The following is a 25,019-nucleotide window of genomic DNA, read 5'->3' as shown; positions in this document are numbered from 1 at the left end:
TCCAAACCAGTTGTGCAGAAGCAAAAAACCAACCTCAAACACATTCCTCTGGTGCTATTACTCTTGCTTAGACCTGGAGTGAACTCTGAAGTCACTGTTACAGCATTCAGGCTTTCTCCCCTAAGTTTAGGTAAAATAAGCACATCTGTTCTACCCAGCAATGATAAAACATGAAAGGAGATAGAGCAAGTAAACTCATCTCCCAAAATATACTTCTGTGCTTCTCAGTTTCTTCCTGAGCCCATACCCCTGACACCCTTTCAAGAAAGATTGGTACTTAGGCCTGCTCTTGGACACTTGTGTTGTACCTTTGACAACAAACTGAGAAACCTTGTGATACTTTATAGGGCTGATACAGGAGGAGGAAAATCCCACATAGAAGTAACTCTGCTTTTCAACCTCAAAGTATTGGCAGCAGCTGTTTCACACACCTTTTTGTCACGTATTTTTTTCTCTCAATGCTCTTTGCCAGCAGTGCAACAGTTTTCAGGTATTTAAACAAGTTGTAAAACGAGCAGGAAAGAAAACAAGGCTTAGCACTGATCTGTGTTAAACTGAAAAAGAGTATGTTAGCTATAATGAAAATTGATAGTTAGAGGTCACGGCTCAAATACTTCTTAGCGGGAGCATTTGGCATCCTTGTTTAGCTCAGCTGTGTGCAAACACTAACACACTCCTTTCTGCCTTCATATTTCCTGCAGCGCAGCCAATAACCCATATCATTCTCTCACATGACTTTTGTTTTCGCATCAATCTGATGCTCAAAAGCAATATGGACCCCAGTTTCAAAACCTTCACTGAGAAAAATGAGCAGTGGACTCATATACTTTAGACTGCCCATTAAACATATCTCAAACTGCTACAACCTATTTAAATCTGGGAAGCCGGCTTTTCTTTTGAGTTATTGAAGCTTCTGGGCTGAAGTACAAATTTGGCAAAACTGAGGCAAGTATTGCTCTTCTATTGCTTTCATAAATTTCTTTATCTTCATAGGGGAATAGTTTGTGATTAAATAGATTCAAATATTAATTTACAGACAATACAATGTATAATGTATTAGCACTACTGACATCAAAAGAACAGTTGTAAACTTTTCAATTTCTTGCAGAAGGAGTGAAAAAGAAATTTCTTTGCTAGATAAGAAGAGCTATCTCAAAGTGGAGTGGTTGAAGAAGACTTAGAAAAAAAAATGTAGAAGAAATAGTAATAAACAAACAGAATGAGATAGAATTCTCCCCAGTACTCTCAAAGAAGTCAGATATGAAAATGCCAAAATATGTATCTCTCTTGAACCAGTCTTGCTAGAATGAGAACAGAAGGCTCCAAATGTGATGGCAAACTTAAAAAAAAAATTTAAAAAAGATCAAAGAAAGCAGTTGTCCTTTCTACCAAGAAAATGGGAAGAAATCTGCTGGATAATTATGATGAAATTATTTACTTTTACTACTGAATAAATGTGATGCAATTGAGAAGAGTCAGTGTTTTCCAAACTCCCAAATGGGAAATTCATTGTCCTTATTAGAATTGTGTAAGGAGTTTATAAGGAGATGTCATACTCTGATTTTGCAAAAGGTTTTAACAAGTTTCCTCACCAAAGATTCTGTACATTTTTATAAGAGGAAAGTTTCCTTTCAGGTTTAAAAGCTTGCTAAAGGACAGGAGCGAAAGGTTAGAATAAAAAGTCAGTCTTTAAAATTGAAAGGTTACCGACAGAGTACAAAAGGACATGTATTTATAAATGATATGGAAATAAGAATGAATAATAAAGTGATGATGTTTGCTGCAGATCAGAAATTGGACAGGAAAAGGGAAGTCTAAAAAAAAGACTCTTGGAGGAGTTTTCATTATTGAGAACCCAGGTAGTAAAATAGCAAATGAAACTCAATGTTGATAAGATGCAAAGTAGGACACGTAAGGAAAACCAGCTTTAAGCATGTTTACACAGTTATGAGCTCAAAATTAGCCATTATCATTCAGAACAGAAATTGCTTCTGTTCATGCTTTGTAAAAAATAGTTCAATCTTGGCAGCGGTCAAAAAACCACAAATGTCATGTTAGAATCATTATTAAAGGAGTAGAGAACAAACCAGAAAACCTTTTTTATGCTCTGCACAACTTCATGGGTTGTCTAAATTTTGAATATTGAATACAATTTTGGTCTTAACTCTTGGTATATAGTAGAAAAAAAAGAAGCTGCAGAGAAGGGAAATGAAGATGATCAACAGCCCAAGTCAGTCTCCCTGTGAAGAAATTAAACAGGCTGGGGCAAAAGAGAAATGTCTGAGAGGGTATAAAACAGATCATAAAATAAATGTTAGGACACAGAAGTGATTAAAGAGCATTCATTTAGTGTTTCTCATAACCCAAATTCTAAGAGGTATTCAGTTAGATTATCAGGTGGCATTATAATGCAAAGGAGTGTATTTTTCACCTCAGTGAAATGAATGGTTGCCAGATATGTGGAAGCAAAAACTCTAGATGTGTTAAAAATTATTATACAAGGTGTGAAAATTCACCTGTTCCAATTAAAGGTATCCATACCCATGAGCTCAGAACACCCCTAAGTTACAAGTTTCTAGGAGGATATGTGAAGAGAAAGAACACACTGTATCTCTCCTGTTTCCCCAGTTTCCTAAAACTTTTGCTATTAATCTGCAGTAGAGACAGCATAATGGAGTAGATGGACTAGTAGATGGACTAGATTATGCTAGTAATATAAACCTTAAAATATATTGCCAATAAATGTGTATACATACATTAAAAAAGGAACAAGAAAGCGTATGTGCTGTGTCGATTTGTACAACTTTGTCAGCACATTTGTGGTATTGTGCTCTGAAGAGGTTACAGATGCTGCCAGCACTTATAAAAATAATCTTGCATGTAATCTGAAAGATATCAAGGAGTCATTGCTCCACTAGTGCTGACTACTCTCCATCAACTGGCCTTCAGGATGCTTGGCAGAGACTTCCTGTGATGATTTTTCCCTATAGTGCAATAATGAATTGGCCATTCAGAGTCAATTAATTCAAAGATAATTTTTACTGGGACTGGAAGACAAAGCTAATGTTGCAGGAAAGAATAAAAATAGGAACCCCTTCAGTAGATATTCAAGTCCAGTGAAGTTCGGAGGGAGCTCTAAATCCAAACTGGCATTCACTTTGTATCCACGCACAGCTAGTGAGAGGTGCTCTGCTGCTGGGAAGACTGAAGCTCAGAAGCAGACACATGTGGTGAAAATGGTCTCTCAGTCAGTGTGTGTGTTCAAAGGGATGCCAGAACACTGCTCACTGAAGATTGTATCCCAAAGCACTACCTCCAGCCAGTTTCTTCCTGGCTCCCTGTGTAAGAAGATTTTAAATCTTCACCCTACTGCAGACAGCATTAGAGAGACATGCATGGCAGGAAAACCACTGTATTAGTTTGGTAGTGGGGCTGAGAGATGTCAGGCACCTTAGGAATGAGAGAGGTAAGGGCACCATGTGTGCTGATCAGGAAGTGTGAGCAGAGCTCATCTGGAAGAATGGAACAGCAGATGAGCATGCAGGCACCAAACAGCCCACCTGAGCAAAGTGTTTCCTGGAGGGTCTGTTCATAGATAACAGTCAAGCATTATGGTTTTGATTTGTCTCTCTTCCTTTAATTCAGTTCAAGTCAACTGAGTGAAGTCAGAGCCAAGTTTCAACAAGGATTTGAAAACCCTCCTACTGTTGAAGCATCTTGGAAAGACTAGTATAATGATCTGGGAAACGCAGAAGTTTGACAGACAAATGTGTGCTAGGGCTCCTTAAGCACAGGCAAAAAGCGATGGAGGCTAGCTCTGGTAATCTAAACCAAATTCACGGGGCTTGAAGCAAACCACACTAATCATAGAAGAAACACAACTGGGGAGACAGTACTTTATTATAAGAAATGTGGAAACATTTGAGAAACATATATGAATGGAAGAGGTTGAAAATAACAGCTGTATTATTGTGTGAGTGCTATTTTTTATTATCAAGTTGTATGTTCATTGTGCTCAATGTCTCTTAATTCCAATTTAATCGGTACTTTAAAAGAATCTTTGCATTTTATGGTACATCAGTTGCTAAGTACTCCTGTATGAGGGTTTCTGGTTCCAAAAGTCAGGCTGAGGTCTGTATCAGCTATAAGACATTTCAGGTACCCAGACTGTCTAATACATGGGGAAACTGACAGTAAAGCAATTTTGTTACATATGAAGTGAATGTGTTTTCATGAACCTGAAATACCCATCAACACTGCTGTAATGCTCCTGGATGGAACTGCAGTGTGATTCTCCATACAGCCCACTGGCTCAGGAAGCACAAGTACTGCCTGGTTTCTGCCACTGCCTTGGCAATGGATCTGAAGCATGAAAACAAGCATGATTTCCCTTCTCTGTGACCTTATCTATTCAGAAAAAGGACCTTGGGACTATGATTTGTCTCATCTTGCTGCAGAAATATCCAGGTCCCTTGAAGTCATAGAGTGAAAATCACATTTTTTGGAATTTGAGTCGTCTGGTCTAATTTAGTGGTTAGTGACAGGATATAGTTTACAAGTGCTTATTTCTCTCTGGTGATGATAAGGGGACTGGAGGGTGACTAATTTAACGTTTGTTTTGTGGATATGTCACTCTGAGGAAATAAAACCCATTCTCACTCTTTATACAACTACCTCCCAATGTCAACAGCTCTCAATCTCTGTAACACAAATCATGGAGTATATTTTTTTCCCTGTATTGCAAAACATAAATTTCTCAGATATGAAACTTTCAGAAGGAATGTACCAGTTGTGAAAAATTTCCTTGGGAAGGTTCCTCATGACCAAAATGATGTTCCAAGTGAAAATAAGCATGATTCTGGCAGTCAGGTGAAGTTTGTGACGACTGGAAAAAGGGAAAGATAACCCCCATTTTTGAGAAGGGGAAAATGGATGACCCAGGGAACTACAGACCAGTCAGTCTCACCTCTGTGCCTGGCAAAATCTTGGAGCAGATTCTCCTGGAAGACATGCTAAGGCACATGAAAAACAGCAAGGTGTGTGGTGACAGCCAGCATGGCTTCACTAAGGGGAAATCCTGCCTGAAAAATTTGGTGGCCTTCTATGGTGGGGCTACGGAACTGACGGACAAGGGTAGAGCAGTTGATGTCATCTACCTGGACTTGTGCAAAGTATTCTGCGCTGTCCTACATGATATCCTTGTCTCTAACTTGGAGAGACATCAATTTGATAGGTGGACCACTCAGTGGATAAAGAACTGGCTGGATGGCCACACACAAAGAGTTGTGGTCAATAGCTCAATGTCTGGCTGGAGACCAGTAACGAGAGATGTCCCTCAAGGATAGGTGTTGGGGCAGGTCTTGTTTAACATCTTTGTTGGTGATATGGACAGTGGGATTGAGTGCACCCTTAGCAAGTTTGCTGATGACAGAAAGTTGTGTGGTTCAGTAGATACGCTGGAGGGAAGGAATGCCATCCAGAGGGACCTTGACACACTTGTGAGGTGGGCCAATTTCAACCTTATGGAGTTCAACCAAGACAAATACGAGGTCCTAAACCTGGGTTGGAACAATCCCAGGGACAGCTACAGGCTGGGCAGGGAAGAGATTCAGAGCAGCCCTGCAGAGAAGGACTTGGAGGTGTTGATTGATGAGAAACTTAACATGAGGCGGCTTCAGTGTGCACTTCCATCCCAGAAAGCCAACAATATCCTGGGCTGCAGCATAAGAAGTGTGACCAGCAGGTTGAAGGAGGAGATCCTGCCCCTCTGCTCTGCTCTTGTGAGACCTCACCTGGAGTATTGTGTACAGTTCTGGTGTCCTCAACATAAAAAGGACATGGATCTGTTGGAACAAGTCCAGAGGAGGGCCACGAGGATGATCAGGGGACTGGAGCACCTCCTGTATGAAGACAGTCTGAGAAAATTGGTGCTGTTCTGCCTGGAGAAGGCTGTGTGGAGACCTCATAACAGCCTTCCAGTATCTGAAGGGGGGCATATAGGGATGCTGGGGATGGACTCTTCATCAGGGACTGTAGTGATAGGACAAGGGGTAATGGGTTAAAACTTAAACAGGGGAAGTTTAGATTAGCTATAAAGAAGATGTTCTTTACTGTGAGGGTGGTAAGGCACTGGAATGGGTTGCCCAAAGAAGTCTGAACACTCCAGCCCTGGCAGTGTTCAAGGCCGGGTTAGAGCCTTGGGTGACATGGTTTAGTGTGAGGTGTCCCTGCCCATGGCAGGGGGGTTGGAACTGGATGATCTTAAGGTCCTTTCCAACCCTAACTATGCTATGATTCTATGATTAATCTAAACATATCATTATACGACCCGTAATCAATGGATCAGAACACCTACTTGGGTGTTGGGTATGTTATATGAAATTCAGGTCTTTGTTCTGCTGGACCTTCCACAACATGCACAGTGACTTGAACACCAGACTACTGGATAAACTCCATGTGTGTGTGAAAGCTTCAGTGGACAGAAGAGAGCTTTCCATTGGTCTACGGCTGTACTTTAGTGGGAGCATTACTTTGTTAAATATAAAACTGAAAGCTGAACACAAATTTCAGTATTTGACATGATATGCATGTGGTTTTTTCACACACACTTTCTACTGTAACATAAAAGACTTGAAAGAGAACCTGAGAGCACATTTTGCATGTATTTACCTTTGTCTCCATGAAGCATCCTGTTCTTTCATCATTATTGTTTAAGTAAATTAAAATGAAGATCAAAAGTAATAACCTTTTCAGATTGCTAAAATGTGGCACTTGTGAAGCATGCCGCTTAGTCGTCTGGTCTTAGAAAAAATGCTCTTTAAAGGCAACATGCAATAGTGTTTGTGCTTGATTTCCTAAGTGAATAGAGCTTGTGGTATTGCACTGACTTCTGCCCTTTTCAGCCCCATTCACCAGCAACCCTGAATTTTGCTGTCAGATTTTGACAAAATTTCTTTTTGGTCGAAGATCTGTATTTGAACACTCTACCACAATTCTGTCCTAGGACTCAACATTTGATAAATTTTACTATGCATTTTCTTCCCCCAACCTGCATCTTAACATTGATGACAATCCAGGCTTCTCAAGCAAGATACCTTCTTGGGAAATAGCACTGGGTTCCGAAGAGACAAAAAGTACTGCAAAGACAGCACTAAGTAAAGCAAAACGTGGTGCCATCATCCTTATATGGGTTGCTGGGCTATTTTTGAAGCTCACCTTGTTTGCACAAATAATTCAGTCCTAGAAAAATATTTTTAAATGACTGTAACAATAAATGCCTGTGGACAGTGCTGCTAGTTTTTCTCCCAATGCACTAAGTTCATCCTGTTTTTGCCTGGCTAACTTGGCTGTGCTGCAAGCCACAGCTGGGTTTCTTTCTAGGCTCTTCTGATGGGATTTCTCATATCCAGCCAAAAGTGATGGTTGAATTGCCCTCTGGAAGTACCCGATTTCCTAGGGAAACCTAGGGAATTCAGAAAACTGGCTTAGCTTACAAATAGTGCCCAATAATAACCATGATTCTGTGATGAAACACATGAAGAAGTCCTTTGGAAACAAAAAAATCATGTGACTGATTTAATTTGAAGATGTGTAGGAGTGGAGAATTTAATTTTGTATTTGAAGAGTAATTTCTTGGTTTCATCTCTGCCACAGCTTACTATGGGGATTAAGCAACAGATCTAGAAGGAAAAAAATACATCAAAAATATTTATTAAAAAGAGAAAAATATATGAGTTGGTCTTCTAACCACTTGTTGCAGCTGATAAATCTCTGTCTGAGGTTAAAAGTGATAGACACACTGAAGAAAAAAGAACCCCACCTCTTGCATTGATCTCTGTCACACAAACCTGATTTAGGAAACTTGGAAAGGGAAGATGGTTCAAGTGCAATGTAGCTGGGTTTTCATACAAGGGTGACATGTTAAACCATGACCAAGGGCAGCATTTTGATCTTCCTACATGTTATGGCCTTTTTGCTATAGATTTTAGCTGAGGCAGCAAGTTGCTTGCAAAATTCAGAATTTAGCAGGGTATTTTTAATACCCAAGATTAGGTTGATCTCCACTGTAGAAGACTGAGATTCACCAATGTGAATCTCTTCAGTGTGCCTGCTGCACCTGGAGAGAAAGTATTCTCCCCTGCTTGTCAGTGCTTTTCACTGAGTTCACAACATATCTAGCCTGCTTTTTTTCCCCCAACATTTTTGTCTGTACTATTGCATTCATTTGAATATACATGCAAAATATGTATGTCCCAGCTTATATGGGACATCTACATTTTTACAGCTTTCAGCTAAAAAGAAGAAAGCACAGGTAATTAATGAAGTTGGGTGCTTACATCAATCACTGAGGTCAGCTAGTGTTTGAATGCAGATTTGCAAGAATAATGAGCACAGGTAAAAACACTTCTATTGAATAGTTTGCAGTCATGCCACAGGATGGCATTTTGTTTCAGAAAGCATTCATTAAATTACTTGGCATAGAAACCAAATGAGTAAAAATCAAATTTGTGGAGACAAACCAAAAGAATTCTCTATTCCTTCTGAATGCATGGTTTATTGTGAGTCATTCACATCTGATCCAAAGAAAAAAATTTACAAGCCAGTGGTAGAAAATATTTGATGTGGCAGAAGCAGGGATTAAATGAGGAGGAGCTATATGCTGGACAATCCCTAATATCTGAAGGTCTAAGCTCAGATATTCTGAAAACTTCCCCACAGGTGCACGTCCTTTTCAAACTGCTTGTTTCATAGACCAAACTCTCACACTGCATTAACATCAGTCTCAACATTCCACTTTGAAACTCAGCTGATTGCATGATTTTGATTATTATGAGAATTTCATCGGTCTCCTGAAATTCAGATGTCCTGTGAGACTTTTGCATGGTTTCTCACAACCATTGCTTGCAAACCTGTTCCCACACAGAATGTAGCAGGTTCTGAGTCCAAGTGCCCACCACATCACTTTTGCCTTCATTTCAGATACATGTATTATGAGCTAGCTTTGTGAGAGGGAGCAAGAGATGGCCCTCAGAGGGCTTTCCTCCCACTGGAATCTGTGCACTGAGAACCTGGCACAGACAAGCAGCCTGATGAAGAGAAAAGCTTATGCTGGCACTGACTGGAAACATTTTCTTTCAGTGTTTCATAGCAGTAGAGATTTAAATAACCTGGTTTGACCAAAGTGCAAATATTTCTAAATTCCCCCATAAAATGGAAATTTACTGCCTGAGTTTTACCACAGGAGGAGATGCTGGCTCACCGCTCTCACTACTCACAGATTCAGCCTTCCTGGTGTTAGTGGTGTGCCAGTCTCCTCTGACTCCCCATCTTCCCCACCACCACAGCACACGTGGTCTGCCTGGAGCACTTCCACAGACACTCTGTTCTTTTGTTCTCTTCTGCTGTGTAGCAAGGCAATAACCTGTATTACTTACCTATTTGTTGGATCCTAAAGGGAGACAAACACTTTATATATCAGGAGATAGTAAGGCAAGAAGATAGCAGGCAGCATAATGCCAGCCTTTCTCCAGGGCTTAATTCACCTACCTTGCCTTGGAAACTGCTTGCCTTCATAAGGATAACTGATGAATTTTAGTTACCCTGCTTCCTTTTTATTTTACAATGAAGCCATTGCAAGGAAGGTAAATTTGTTATTGCCTTCCTGTCTGAAAAAGCTATGTGAATGTAGCTTCTGGAGATTTTAGGTCCACTTTTATGTACTCTGATAGTAAACTCCTGGTTACGGAAGAGTTTGAGTGTTGCTCCTTGCATCAGTATCCAGGGCCTTTCTGTTTCCTCATAGCTCTCTGGCAAAGTGCTGAAATAGGTTAAGGTTTTTAGGAACTTGGTTGAAGGCTTTAAGGACAGGTCATGCATGCTTCTGTTTGGGATGACCTAGGTACAGAATCATACCTTTTGCAGCAAACTCAAAGCAGCTCAAATGAATGTTATAATGGTGTCTTACACGTGGTAAAAATAAAAGATGAAGTAAACCTACCTGTCTGATGTTTGATGGTCACAAAAAATGATACCTTTGTTTATGCACTGTGTCTTCTGTCTATAAACATGTGTTACTTGCTTTCATTGTATTGAAAGATTAATGTGCTCACTTCTTTGGAAAGAAAAAATTATATATTTTAAAAATACAAGGCAGAGTTGTGTAGAGAAGATTCCACAATCTGACATTTTATTAGATCACAAATCTTTTTCCTTTCTAAATTAATAGTAAGACATGTTTAACCTTTGTAAACTTCAGCATATTTGAAGGATGTTGTTCAAGTATTTTCTTCCTCAGACATTCATTCTATTTCTCCTAGTCAATAACATCTTGAGCCAAAAAATTATCTCTTAATTGTTCTGTGGAACTAGACAAAATGACAGTAACATCTCACAGCCATAATTTACAGCTGTCCAGAAAATTTTGTTAAGATTTCTTTTCTCTATTGTTCCCTATTTGATTTTTATCACAGTAATATATCTTAATAATAACAATAGCGATAGTAAAAAATCATATTCTTAGAAAGACTAAAGACATCCTCTAAAAAAGATAAATCATAAGATAGCTCACTGAGTTCTGCATCTTTCTTAGACTTAGGCAATGGAGGTTAATTCCTCCTTCACACCAGTTTTATCATAGCAAAACTCTGTTGATGGATTTCTTTGTATATGCATCAGTTCAAGTGAGAGAGGGCAATTAAATCTTCAGTGATAAAGTGAATAGGAGTTAGGAAGATTCTCTTTGCTTCTTATGTGTTCCGTTTATCAAATAAATAAGAACATGGCTCAATACACTCTTCATACAGACAGCCATTTGGGTACCATGTCTCTTCCCCATTAATATCTTTTTGATGAAATTAGCTTAGTGTTCTTGCAGTACTCTTTCAAGTTGATGAGCCAAACTATTATCTATATATTCATTTCTGTGTGCATTCACACACAGCGAAGATACTATTCAACTTCAGCAAAGCATCTGAGTTCCTTAAGTGCACAGATATTGCTCATCTCTTCAACTTCACAGTCATGGAAGAAAACATTAATTTTATAGCCAAGTTCTTGCTATTATTGTCCCCATTTTACAGAAGGAAAGCTGTAACACAGGGTTGACATATTAATTAACATAAAATCAGTTTGCAACAGCATGTACCTCAGGTGAGTACCATTGCTATTTAATGGGTAAGGACAGTAGGGATTTTCTTGTTCATTCAAGTGAGTCAGTGCAAACATTTCATCTCAATAGCTTCAATGCAGTTGTCAGTGTAAACAGTTCCTCATTAAATATAAGCTCTGACGATCACATCAGAAGTTAATGACTCTTCAAATGTGGAAATAAAGATAACAGTAGGCTTCTCTCTGTGACTCTAACAGAATATTTGATCAATAGAGGAAAAATTTCATCTAAGTACCTATTAATCTCATATGAATGCTTGTGGTTGAGGCATGTTCCTGGGACCACATAAAAAAAAGAGAAAGGTTTTGTCTCCCTAAGCAGCAAGCACCAAATGCAAAACTCTCCCTCTGCACTCTAATTCTGGACACAGAGGAGGTGAAAAAATCTACATCTTCATAGCAGATACAGTCTGACAAATGAGCATATTATTATATGTTCTACCAAAAAAAAACACAAAACCCCAAACAAAAAAAGGCAATTACAATCAGCTGATCTGCATATTATGCAGATTAAGAATTACTTGAACATGTGGCAATTGGGGGAAGATTTACAGGGGAGCCATAGGCAAAGTTTGCTTCCTTTTCCTACATAGTTTTGTGCTTTCTGGGGGAAGTCTGAAGAGGTTGCACTGTACAAACCTAATGGCAGAGATCTCATGAAGCACTGTCCTGGCAAGTCAGACCAAACCCTATGCATCTCAATATTCTACCTGCAATGCTGGAAAAATCAGTGTTACTTAGGGAGCATATGCAAGCTTCAGTACTTTCAGGGGTCCATTAACCTGACGCTTCCCCAGCATCCAAAACTGGTTTATTAAGGTTGTTAAAGATAAGATCAGGTGAGATATACTGTGATTTCAGCATTCAATTTATCTTCCACATTCAAACCTCAGTCACATGCTTTTGTCAGTCTCCTCAAACAAAGAGCCACAGTCTTTTAAATCTCTCTGGGTAAAGCAGCTGCTTCACAGTCTTGATTTTTGTAGTTGCCTTTCTCTGCACTTTAGCTACACTTCATTCCTCTTGAGATATGAAGACCAGAATTACCCACTGAACATAGTACAAGACTTTGCTTTATACAGCAACAAAATGGTGTCCTTTGTTTTATTCCCAGTTCCCCTCCCAATGATGTTCAATATTTTATTGGTCTTCTCGGCTGGCACTGTTCGTTCAGTTAATTATTTTGTGGCCTGTCAATGGGTACTCAAGGTATTTTCTCTGCTAGCTAGGTGCTCAGTATCATGGAGACAGTTTTTAGATTATTTTTGCATCACTACATATTTCTCTGCCTTGAATGTATCTGCCACGTTTTTGCCTATATTAGTTATTTCTGGGATGACTTGCCCTTGGAACTGCACTGCTGGAAAGAGCTTAGTACCATATGCCAACTTGGGGAATTTAGTATGGACTTATTTCTTCAGGTCATTGACAAAGATGCTTATAAAACTGGTCCCGCCACTAGTCCCATTGCTGGGACTAGTGATTACAGATTTATATTTCTCTTGAGGAGTCTTACCTGTTGTTTCCTACTTTTAGCTAGCTTTAATCCTGGAGATATTTTTATTACTTTTTTCTGGATGTACCGACACAATTAAAACATAACAAATACAGAACAAATAATAAAAATACCACTGGGCTTATTATCTAGCTTTTAAGGATAAAGTTTAGTGGCAGGAGTCTACTTCTGTCAGGCACCTGGGAAAGAGGAAGAGAATGGTCTAAGTTAGATTTTCTCCCCGTCTGAAAATCTTATTTTTTGTCCTGGGTTTAGCAGTAGCAGTCATTTTCTTCTCCTCCTTGGTAGCTGGTGCAGTGCGGTGTTTTGACTTTCGGTCTGGGAACAGAGCTGATAACAATGATATTTTGGTTTGGGCAAGGACTTTGTGAGCCTCATGCTCTGCCAGGGAGGAGGGGAAGCTGGGAGGAAGCAGAGACAGGACACCTGACACAAACTGACCAAAGAAGTATTCCATACCACAGCACATCATCTCCAGGAGGTAACTGGGAGTTACCTGGAAGGACACGGGGTCTTCTGGGTCAGACTCGTTTTTCGGCGGGTGGTATTGTATTCTCTTCCCTTGTTATTTTCTCTTATAATTGTTGTCATTGGTGGTAGCGGTGGTGTTTGTGTTGTACATTGGTTGCTAGACTGTTCTTGTCTCAACCCGTGGGAGTTGCATTCTTTTGCTTCTCCTTCCCATCCCTCTGGAAGTGGGGAAAGGGAGAGCCCCTTGGGGGGGCGGGGGGGTGGGCCTCAACTGCTTCCAGCCCGGCACCACTCCCTGGGAGTGAGTGCACGAGCTGTCTGACTGGGTTTAAACCATGACAGTCTTGTCCTCTTTTCCCTGAAACACTGGGTATTTGGTCCTCTTTTCCATATCCCCTAAGACTCGTTCACCAGTCCCTGTTTTCCTTTCTTCATTGAACTGAAAAGCATTGATACCCAGCACAGTGACAGTAAACTGTTAAATGTCAATAAATTTGTTTGCTTAAGTATGTACATCGGATCTATACAAATGCTCATAGAATGGGGAACAAACAAGAGGATTAGAGATGTGTGCATGTCTACGGGTATGATATAATGGGCATTGCAGAAACATGGTGGGATGGCTCCTATGACTGAAGTGTTGGAATGGAAGGTTACAGGCTCTTTAGAAAAGAAAGGCCCGACAGACAGGGAGGGGGAGTTGTTATTTATGTTAAGGATAGGTGGAGAGTATGGAACTCTGTCTGGGGACAGGTGAGCAGTCAACAGAGAGTTTGTGGGTCAGGGTTAAAGGGAGAACAGCAATGGAAGACATTACTGTGGGGATCTATTACAGACCACCTGATCAAGAGGAATCTGTAGATGAAGTACTCTACAGAGAGATAAGAACAGCCGCACCCTCGTAGACCCTTGTTCTCATGGGGGACTTCAACCACCAGGACATCTGTTGGAGTGATGGTAACAGCCTGTCACAAGCAATCCAGAAGGTTCCTTGACTGTGTGGAAAACAACTTCCTTCTGCAAGTAATAGAGGAGCTGACAAGGAGAGGTGCCATGCCTGACCTCGTGCTCACCAACAGGGAAGAGATCATTGGAAATGTAATGCTCCAGGGCAGCCTTGGTTGTAGCGATCATGAGATGGTCTAGTTGGAGATCCTCAGGACAGTGAGAAGAGCGTGCAGCAAGCTCACTGCCCTGGACTTCAGGAGAGCAGACTTTGGCCTCTTCAAGAACCTGCTTAGTAAGGTTCCATGGGATATAGCCCTAGAGGGCAGGGGGGCCCAAGACTGTTTGTTGATGTTCAAGGATGACCTGCTCCAAGATCAGGAGTGTTGCATCCCAATTAGAAGGAAGTGCAGCAGGAGGGCCAGGAGACCTCCTTGGATGGATAAGGAGCTGCTGAGGAAACTTAGAGGTGAAAAAGGAGGCTTATAAAAGGTGGAAGCAGAGACAGGTGGTCTGGGAGGAATACAGGGATGTTGTCCGGGAAGCTAGGGACCAGGTTAGGAAAGCTAAGGCCCAGTTAGAATTAAACTTGGCTAGGGATATTAAGGATAACAGGAAGGGATTCTACAGGTACACAGCAAATACAAGACAGAATAGGGAAAACGTGGGACTTCTCTGGAAGCTATCAGGAGAGCTGGCTACCCTGGATTTGGAGAAGGCTGAGGTTCTCAATGACTTCTTTGCCTCAGTCATCGGTGACTGCACCACCCAAGCCTTGGAAGGCAGATGCAGGCACTGTGAGAATGAAGACCTTGGGCCCAAAGTAGGAGAGGATCTGGTTCGAGACCATCTTAAGAACCTGAATGTGCACAAGTCCATGCGGCCTGATGAAATCCATCTGCGGGTCCTGACTTAGCTGGCGAATGAAGTTGCTAATCCACCAGCCATCATATTTGAAAAATCATGGCAGTCAGGTGAAGTTCCCGACGACTGGAAAAAGGGAAATATAACCCCCAGTTTCAAGAAGGGGAAAATGGATGACCCAGGGAACTACAGACCAGTCAGTCTCACCTCTGTGCCTGGCAAAATCTTGGAGCAGATTCTCCTGGAAGGCATGCTAAGGCACATGAAAAACAACAAGGTGCTTGGTGACAGCCAGAATGGCTTCACTAAGGGGAAATCCTGCCTGACCAATTTGGTGGCCTTCTATGATGGGGCTTCAGAACTGATGGACGGGGTAGAGCAGCTGATGTCATCTAGCTGGACTCGTGCAGAGAGTTCGACACTGTCCCACACAACATCCTTGTCTCTAAATTGGAGAGACATCAATTTGATGGATGGACCACTTGGTAGATAAAGAACTGACTGGATAGTCGCACACAGCGTTGTGGTCAATAGCTCAGTGCCTGTCTGGAGACATTAACTAGTGTTGATCCTCAGGGATCGGTGTTGGGACCGGTCCTGTTTAACATCTTCTTCACTGACATGGACAGTGGGATTGAGTGCACCCTCAGCAAGTTTGCTGATGACAGCAAGCTGTGTGGTTCAATTGATACACTGGAGGGAAGGAATTCCATCCAGAGGGACCTCGACATGCTTGCAAGTTGGGCTGATGCCAACCTCATGAAGTTTAACCATGCCAAGTGTAAGGTCCTACACTTGGGTTGAGGCAATACCAAGCACAGCTCCAGGCTGGGTGGAGAAGAGATTCAGAGCAGCCCTGCAGAGAAGTACTTGGGGGTGTTGGTCGATGAGAAAATGAACATGAGCCGGTGTCAGTGTATGCTCATATCCCAGAAAGCCAACCGCATCCTGGGCTACATCAAAAGGAGTCCAAGGAGGTGATCCTGCCCCTCTACTCTGCTCTTGTGAGACCTCACCTGGAGTATTGTGTACAGTTCTGGTGTCCTCAACATAAAAAGGACATGGAGCTGTTGGAACAAGTCCAGAGGAGGTCCACAAGGATGATCAGGGGACTGGAGCACCTCCTGTAGGAAGAGAGGCTGAGAAAGTTGGTGCTGTTCAGCCTGGATAAGAGAAAGCTGTGTGGAGACCTCACAGCAGCCTTCCAGTATCTGAAGGGGGGCTATGGGGATGCTGGGGAGGGACTCTTCATTAGGGACTGTAGTGACAGGACAAGGGGTAATGGGTTAAAACTTAAAGAGGGGAAGTTTAGACTGGATATAAGGAAGAAGTTCTTTCTTATTAGGGTGGTGAGGCACTGGAATGGGTTGCCCAAGGAGGTTGTGAATGCTCCATCCCTTGCAGTGTTCAAGGCCAGGTTGGACGAAGCCTTGGGTGACATGGTTTAGTGTGAAGTGTCCCTGCCCATGGCAGGGGGGTTGTAACTACATGCTCTTTCCGACCCTAACTATTCTATGATTCTATGATTCTATGATTCTATTCTATGACTCTATAGCAGTGTTGGGGAATATAGTATACAGGTTCTCAGACGATGTCTGAGTGCCAATTATGAGCTTTTTTTGCAGTAATTTCCTTTTTGGTTTGTATCTTAATGATTGTTCTGCTTTTTAGCACTCATTTTCCTGTGGAAGACACAGCTGAAGTGCTACCCAACAAACCAAAAAGTTCAACAAAAATCACCAACCAAATACAAAGGTGGTGGACAGAGCATCTGTGGTGCTGCAAAAGTAGGCCTATTACCATACTGACATGTTTACCACTAGTTTAGTATCAAAGTGGGAAACCCACAATGTGTTGATAATTGCAAATAATTCCAGTGCAGTTGAGCTCCCTGTAGACTTGCATGGATCACAGACTCCATCTAAAGTTTTTTATTTTAACAACTTATTCCATGTTTTATACAGCTGTTATTAGATCTCATGAGCAATAAGGATCAAGTGATTCTTCTCTTCTGGGTCACAAAGCTTGTTATATTTTCTTTGTGATGATCGAGTTTTTCTTGAGACTGCTCTCACTTGTCTGGTTACTCCTTGCCAGAAGAGCATAAGATAACACAGCAGAGGAACTTCTCCCATTATATCCTACACTTGATGATACGTGCCTCCAAATGGACCCTTAGAGCTTTGCAGAATGTTCTGAGACCAACAGACTAATTTTGAGTCTCAAATACCTTTCACGGTTTCTCAGAAATGCAGTTCTGTTTGCAACTATAATTTCAACTGAAAAATACATACTTTCTTCCTAATCAGACTTCCTGAGGAGTCTGCTAACACTAGACTTTGAAAATTCAATACAGTGCTTAAAGCATTCTCTTTAATTACCCTAACACTGCAGCTAATGTGTGGATTTGGGGATTTGTTTATCATTCATGTCCCCCCTTCACTCTCAATTTTCTATGCAAGGTGAATAAGATCAGCCCCTTTCTTTAAGACCATCTCCTTTTTTTTGCCCCTCTCCCCCGCCCTAGACCTGCTCTGTTCTACCATCCTGACTATCTGGTGCTTTCCCAATCAATGCTGCAAGGGAAGCTACACAGAGCTCTCTGGCCAAGTGATGTGGGGACAAGTATTCCTTCTCTTTTTCCATAAGATTTTATTTCTTTTCCATCTACACAAATTTCTCTATTATTTTATTATTTTCCGAAAAATAGTGAAATCATCCAGGCTTTCTGGATGATTTCACTTTTCTGGATGATTTCACTTTTCTACATTTTTGATTGCTTTCTGTACTTTGTACATCATGCCTGCAGTGTCCTCTTTACAGACACCTTTCATAGCAGAGTGTTTAGCTATCTTGTGTTTTCAGGCACCAGATGTAGTACTGGCTTGGCATTTCTATTTCTGCTGATATCCCCAAGCTCTACACTGTCCCCTTCCAATGGCTTTTGAAACTCCTGCACTCCCTGTCTTGCTGTATATTCATAAAGTGCACAATGCTGGCATTTCAGCTTTTATAGTAGAAAAGGTCATTTGGTTTAGTATTGAGATATGTTCCTGATGAAGATAAGAGGAGAAAAGAAATATTCATTCATATTTAAATTTCAGTTGTGAAAGCTTAAAATCCCTAAACTTGGCACAAAAATTCAGGGAGCAGATTGACAGATAAGAAAAAGGTTCTTTTAGAGCACATAGAACTATCTTCTTTGGCAAAACTGAATCAAATTCAACATTACACTGATAATGAACCAGGAGACAGAACACTGCAAGTTCCACAGTTCAGTTAACCTAAGCTTACCATTCTGTCTCAAAAGTGGAAATGATTTTGTTTCACACTACCTAAGATCAAGACTTTACTATCCAAAGAGTGACAAATCACAGTATGTATGCTGTTCACTTACATATTAAGACATTAATTACCATTTTCTAAGGGCTGTAGCTGTGATTAACATGGTCTTTTCATTTAGAAGTAACATTCAGAGCATACTAAACCAGAAAAATTTACCAAGACGAAAATCAGAATTATCCTTTTGTAGGCAGAGGAATACTGTTGCTGTCCTTAGCAGCTGTAGATGTCAGATAGTTTGCATGCCAGTACGGTAATTTTTATCTTGTTGGGAAGTACCAAGAAAGGAGATATTAAACATTTTTCATGCAAATATGTATTGTTTCATGCATCTTTATACATAGAAATTATTACCACTCATTGCTTTACATGTGGTAAAGAGTGGCTTTAGGAAATTTATTTTAGAACCTTACAGTTAATATATCCATTCTTTCCAGCTGACCTCAAAGTTTTCACATTTCACATCATCACTGTTAAGATTTTAAGGAAGACATAGAACCTATTATCCAGAGAATATTAAAGCTTGATTTGAGAGCTGATTAGAAAAGGGACAACTGCAACGCAACAGATGGATGCTACAAAATAGGTCGGGTGTAAGAATCTCATGTAGACACCGTAGCCAGAGAGCAAATGAGTGAAACTGACTACAGAACAGTAGTGATTTATGTGGTAAAAGCTTTGAGAAACTAGAAAAAAAGAGGGACATCCTGAAGAGGAACATGAAAGAAGACAAGTTAATAATTTTGAAGGCATTGAGAAAGCAAATTCTGAAGTGGAAGCACTATAGAAAAATCACTGACATGGAAACGGAAAACAAACCTTAAGTAAGTAATCAAGATGGAAATAATTTGTGGGGAAAGGATGGGATTAAAAATCATCTGTGCAAGAACTACTATGCAGAGCAAGCCTGATCATAAAAGACCTTGTCAGTGAAGACCAATTAAGTTATGTTGATGTATTGCAGAAGGGGTGCAAGGCATAGATACTCTGATGAAAATAGTAAGCCATGACAATTATCTATGCAACACGCTTCATATTGAGTGAGGAGGACTTGTAAAGGTCAAAATTGAGAACTTCTTAACAACTTGCTCTCAGGCAGATAAGGAAATAGATATAAACATGCAAATAGAGAAGAACACATAAGAAAGCAAGCTAGAAACGAAAGGTTTTACTTTGAGGCAGAGCAGCAGGAGATAGTTAAACATCTTTCTTAGTGGTTGTCAGTCTTGCTCGATTTTCATGCCCTTAGACTTAAAAATTAGTTTTTAGCTCTCTTATGGGAAAGAAGTCAGTACTGTAACGTTACAACAGCATCTTATAAGCCAGGTGCATATTGCAGAAGCTCTTTCCCTGCTCTCAGGCTTAATTAAAGCCACTTCTGCTAGCCAAGAGAGATTTCATGCTTTTAAATGAACCTTTTGAAAATGATGCCTGCATGCGAATATCTATCTTATATCCACTTAGCCTGAAAAAAGGCAGGAGCAGGAGTGTTAAGATGCTCTCCCCAACTATGTGCAGTCAAGGAGCAGAGTGGCAAGGCTGGACTGAGCTGACATATGCAAGATGAGTCCATAATGTCTAGAACGGCAATTTGCAATGGGGTCTTTTTTCTTTTACTCACTGCCTAGATGTACAGAGTTGTAAGGACATTAAGAAATCCAAACTGTAGCATGGAACATGCCATTTAATAAGATGAAAGCCAATGCATGAGGTTGGTGACAAAAACAGCTGAGTCTGAATCCCCTTTTATGAAACCTCAGTCACTTGTTTTCAGTAGAGTGGCTGAGACAATGATATACTTTACTATTTGTCATGCTGGGGGTTGCAACTAACAGTAGCTCCTTAAAATCACCATCTGTGTTCATATCTTATTTTTCATCAACAGACAGCAATCTTGAGATTTGACTATTGTTTTAATTGCCCTGCTAAGTAATTGTGAACACCACTGGAGATCTTTTTCACTACTGAGAATCAAAATAAACTTTCTAGGACCACAATGGCAGAAGTAAACACAAGCACAGTGACTCCCTTTCTTTCCTTGCCACTCAGTGCTTTGCATATGTCTTGTCCAATCCCCATCATGGTACATGGTTCATGTGTTTTAGACTCCAATATTTACTGTTCTCAGCTGACTCCCCATGTCATCTTCCATTCTATCCTGCTTCACCTCTCATTCTTCTTTTTTTCAGATTGCTCTTCCTCTGCAGATTCTCTTTCCTAGCTCTTCCTGGTCCTTGTTCTGCTCATTGTCACTTAAATATGTGGAATCCCTCTATCTGTCCTCACCAGTTCCTCACTGTTAGAGCTGAAAATCTCCTCAGAGTGGCCTTCATGAGTGGATTGATCCTTTTGCGAGTACAAAATGCATAATATAGCTCCACATCAGACCTTTTGCCTCAGCTGACTGCGGTGTCTTTTCATCTCAGGCTGGACTTAGACTGCGTGCCAGCGAATTGACATCTGCAGCTGGAACCCAGAAACAGAAAACAGAAAGTTGGCACTTGGTCTATTTTTAGTCTTCACTGCAAAAGAAAGACCAATCCGATTTCCTTATGAAGAGAAAATGTATAATAGCAATACTATGCAATTGAAAATCGCACTAAGAAACACCAAGGCTCAATTAATAAATTTGCTATCCAAATACTGAATGAAAGCAATAGGAAAGAAATAAAAGATCAGTCTTTGATACGGATGAAGATGAAAAACCTTGAGCATAAATTGCTGAGAGAAAGATAAGCAAAAGGATAAATTGCAAATCACCATGTGGCCCAATTTTATCCCCAGCTGCTAGCTTTCATTTGAGGTATTTTGAATTGTTTCTATGAAGAGGATAAAACTGATAGACTGTTCTGCTCAGGTCTTTATTTGTTGTGGTCCTGTTTGAGTAGAAAGAGTTGGCAAAGCCTGTTTTTCTGGAAAAGCAACAAGTAGGCAGTTGGAGACAGTCTCTTTTTGTTGCAGCTCAAGCACCCTTCCTGCCAGCATCTCAGAGAAAACAAAGCTTTCTTGCTCTCAGCCAGCCTCTGTCCACTTGGCTGCCATCTGAGCAGGCTACTCCCCTCCCCCAGCATTAGGGACCATGAAACCTCCCATGTGAGCCATGTCAATCACTCCTCAGATCTGGAGACATACAGTCCATGTGTATTTGTGTCTTGGTATATTTGTATCTCGGAGGTACCATCTAGCAAGGTGAGAACCCTACAGCTGTAGTGCTGTTAGTAAGTTTATTTGCAAGCTCCTAATGTTGATGGCTTGACATGGTTCCTTGTGCAGTTCACCAGTGTTGTCACTCCACTGTTTGCAAAGTGTGAAGTTAACCAGGCATGTGCACTAAAGGCTGTGTTATCTGAGGCATTCTAGTTTAAGCAGCTGGAAAAAACACATTAAAAATCAACCTAAAGTGCTCAATAAATCCTCAGTAGAGTATTTAAGAACATTTCTGACTGAAGCTTATTTCAACACTATATCCACTTCGGATATTCATAAAATCACTGGATCACAAAATAGTTAGGGTTGGAAAGGACCTTAAGATCACTTAGTTCCAACCCCCCTGCCATGGCCAGTGACACCTCCCATTAAACCATGTCACCCAAGGCTCTGTTCAACCTGGCCTTGAACACCACCAGGGATGGAGCATTCACAACTCCTTTGGGCAACTCACTCCAGTGCCTCACCACCATAACAGGAAAGGATTTCTTCCTGATATCCAATCTAATATATTCCATCATATCTGATGGTGAAAATATTTGCAACATGTCTTGGGTGGTTCTTGGTTTGGTTGTCAGTGGTTTTATTTTACAAGAACTCTAACAATCCTGAGGAAACCCCAGCAATAAAAACAACCAAGCCTTCCAACAAAACAAAAAACAGAACTGAAAAAATAGGAACCAGTGCAGAAAAGATGTTTCCAGTGTATGCAAGGATAGTCATAGTGTTAGAGGTTTAAATGGAAACAAGTAATTTTTTTTTCTAAAAATTAGAGTGATTCAGAAATGATTGTAGATTACTGTGTTCATTTCTATCCTGACAGGCACAGATTAAGCCTTATTTACAGAATGCAACTAGGAAAAAACAACAAGATAATGGGAGCTTTGGCTTGTGCCAATAATCCAGTAAGCACAGTACCCTGTCACACGTAAGCTATTAGGACAGACCATGTGAAATCTAGCATTAAGCTGTCTGTTACTTAATTACTGCTGACTTGGCTTCCACTTGCCTGCAACCAAAACTCCTGTTTGTGTGCAGAGGAAGAATGAAAGGGACAATAAACTGAGATGGGACAGGAAGGTGTGTTTGTAAGGCTTTTAGTGATCTGTCTTCAGTTCTCTGCTTTCTCCACAAGATTTCTAACCCCTTGTTCCTTCCTAAGCTAGCCTGAACTAGGGCAGGATGATCATCAGGCACAGAGTCCAGCAACAGCCTGCTGCACCACTGCTGTCTCCATCTTACACTGATTCATCTAGTGTTCTTCCTTGGCTGGGCCAGTGTGAACAGTCTTCTGAGCCAGGATAAGCTGCTGGAGGGCCTGCAGATATGTGCTCCACTAATCTCTTCTGACTTTTAGGAGTTACCTGGGTGAAGGCATCAGAACCTGAGGCTTTCTCCCGATAACATTTACAGGTATCACAGGCAGGTCTTGCCCCTCACATCCTGGGAAAAAAAAACATGGCTTTGTGTGGTCTTTAGAACCCCAAGTTAAGAAGCAGCCTATTGCAGAGGTAAATAACTACAGACTGAGCAAAAGTTCAACTTCCACTGAAACCTACCACACATTTAATCCTACCACCAGCCAATGTAATCACACTAGCCCATCTCTTCCACAGCAACACCCACCCAACAGCCCACCTAGCAGTGATGTGTACCAACCAGCATCACATAGTCTCTCCATGTCTAGGTGAGGGCAAGGCTGCCTGAACTCCTTGTCAGACCATGGCTTTGTAGCATGAGTTAGAGTTGAACACCCTCTATGGCATGAAATTTTAAAACAATAGGGAGACTCAGAAATCAGCCTGGGGACATTTCCTGGCTTGAGGAGTGTTATGAAGTGAGATATGCTGCAGAAGCACATGCTTGAAAGAGTCAGAGGTGTTCAGAAAATTATCCAAAGTTACTCCCATCCAGGGAAGGAGAAGATCTTGGCTCTCAGCTTTAGAGGAAAAAGCAGTGAATGCTAAAATGTCTTCTAAAAAGAAGGCACTGGCAACATGCCACCCGAAGCAAGGCCTGAAATGTCACGGCCATTCATCACAGGTAGGAACCTCATCATGTGAACCTTAAAGAAGAGCCAGTGCTTTCTGGAAAGGTGAAAGTATTTGAGAAATTTGTATTTGACAGTCCTTGGGTATCTTTAACAGGTAAAGTTGTCATGGCATTTATTTCTTTCTGGGCTATCAACTTTGTCTGACACATGATGCAACCTTGGCTCCCCACACTACTCCAGTATGGGTTTCTGGTGCTGCTGTGAGTTTATGGACCTTTTAATGTAAACTCAGTATCAGTGCTCAAGTGGGCTGTGTTGCATTAGATGGCTGTATAACAGAGGTATGGTCTTTGAACAAAATTAATTCAGAACACTTACTCCATTACTGACTGCTGACATGATGTCTTAGTTTTTCATCAGTGAAGTGCAGGGAACAGCAGTGAAATAAGCACCTGAAAATCACACTGTTATATGCTGCTTTAGTAACCAAACACCTAACTGAGTACTGAGATTGGTATTACTTGGGGGTTCATTTAAGTTGTGATTCTCTCTTTATTGATGGATTTTCCTTCTGTCTCTCTGGGAAGTGACTGTTACAGCTTATTTTTCAGCCTAGTCCCCAAAAGAAACGAAGCTTCCCCGGCCTCTGTGTGCTTGTACGTGTCTGTGTGTCTATTCCACTCTGTTAAATTTTGAACTACAGGCCACTTTCAATGCACATTAGAAAACAGTTTCATAAAACTAAGCAGACAGGTAAAAGAGAATGCTGTAGTGCCTTTACAGAGGATAGGCTATTTTTGACCCCACAAAATCTAACTGTATAGAACAGATGGCAATGGGGAATGGGATTCATTAGCTCTGTTGCTCACATGATTATTTGTTTTCTGTACTAAAGCCTACATAACAAGGATAAGCTTTTTCTTGTTAGCACCTCCACAGTCGATCTCGCTAGAGGATATTTCCAGGTAGTCAATAAGTCAATCAATTGGCCTGTGCTGGAATAATATTAAAGAATACTGCTGTGAGCTACTTTATGACATTTCAGTTTAGTCCTTGGGCAACAGTTGGTCTTTCTGATATTGTCGGGTGGCATTTCAGACAAAAATGCAGGCCAACACTTTTCTCTGAGAACAGCTATATAAAACCAACAGGTCTTCACTTTGCATGGTATAGATGTGAGCTCACTTTGGGTAAAATTCATGCTGTTATATGCAGGTACCTGGAGACAGGTGACGTGATAAGTTTAGGCAAGGTCCAGACTGACAGGGAGGCTTCTTGCTGTTCCTCTGCTGTAAATCTCATCCTGCCTTGCTGACCTCTATGCCAAATGAGGCTACGTAAAGTGACTCCCATTTTGCAGCATTTTCTTCCTGTACTTTCTTCATGAGGATGGAACTGCTCTAAGCACTGAGAGGCAGCCCAATTGGAGCACAAGACAATGCACCCTTTGCTGCAGCAGTGAGCACAAGCCTGGAGAAGAAACCAGACAACCTCCCAAGGGTGGGATTCAAACAT

Source organism: Neopsephotus bourkii, unplaced genomic scaffold, assembly GCF_033783945.1.
Source record: "Neopsephotus bourkii isolate Nb327-2 ecotype Australia unplaced genomic scaffold, CSIRO-AGI_Nbou_v1 NB_1234, whole genome shotgun sequence".
Classification (NCBI taxonomy): Eukaryota; Metazoa; Chordata; class Aves; order Psittaciformes; family Psittacidae; genus Neopsephotus; species Neopsephotus bourkii.
The sequence above is the reverse complement of the archived record's forward strand: the minus strand, read 5'-3'. Positions refer to the sequence as shown.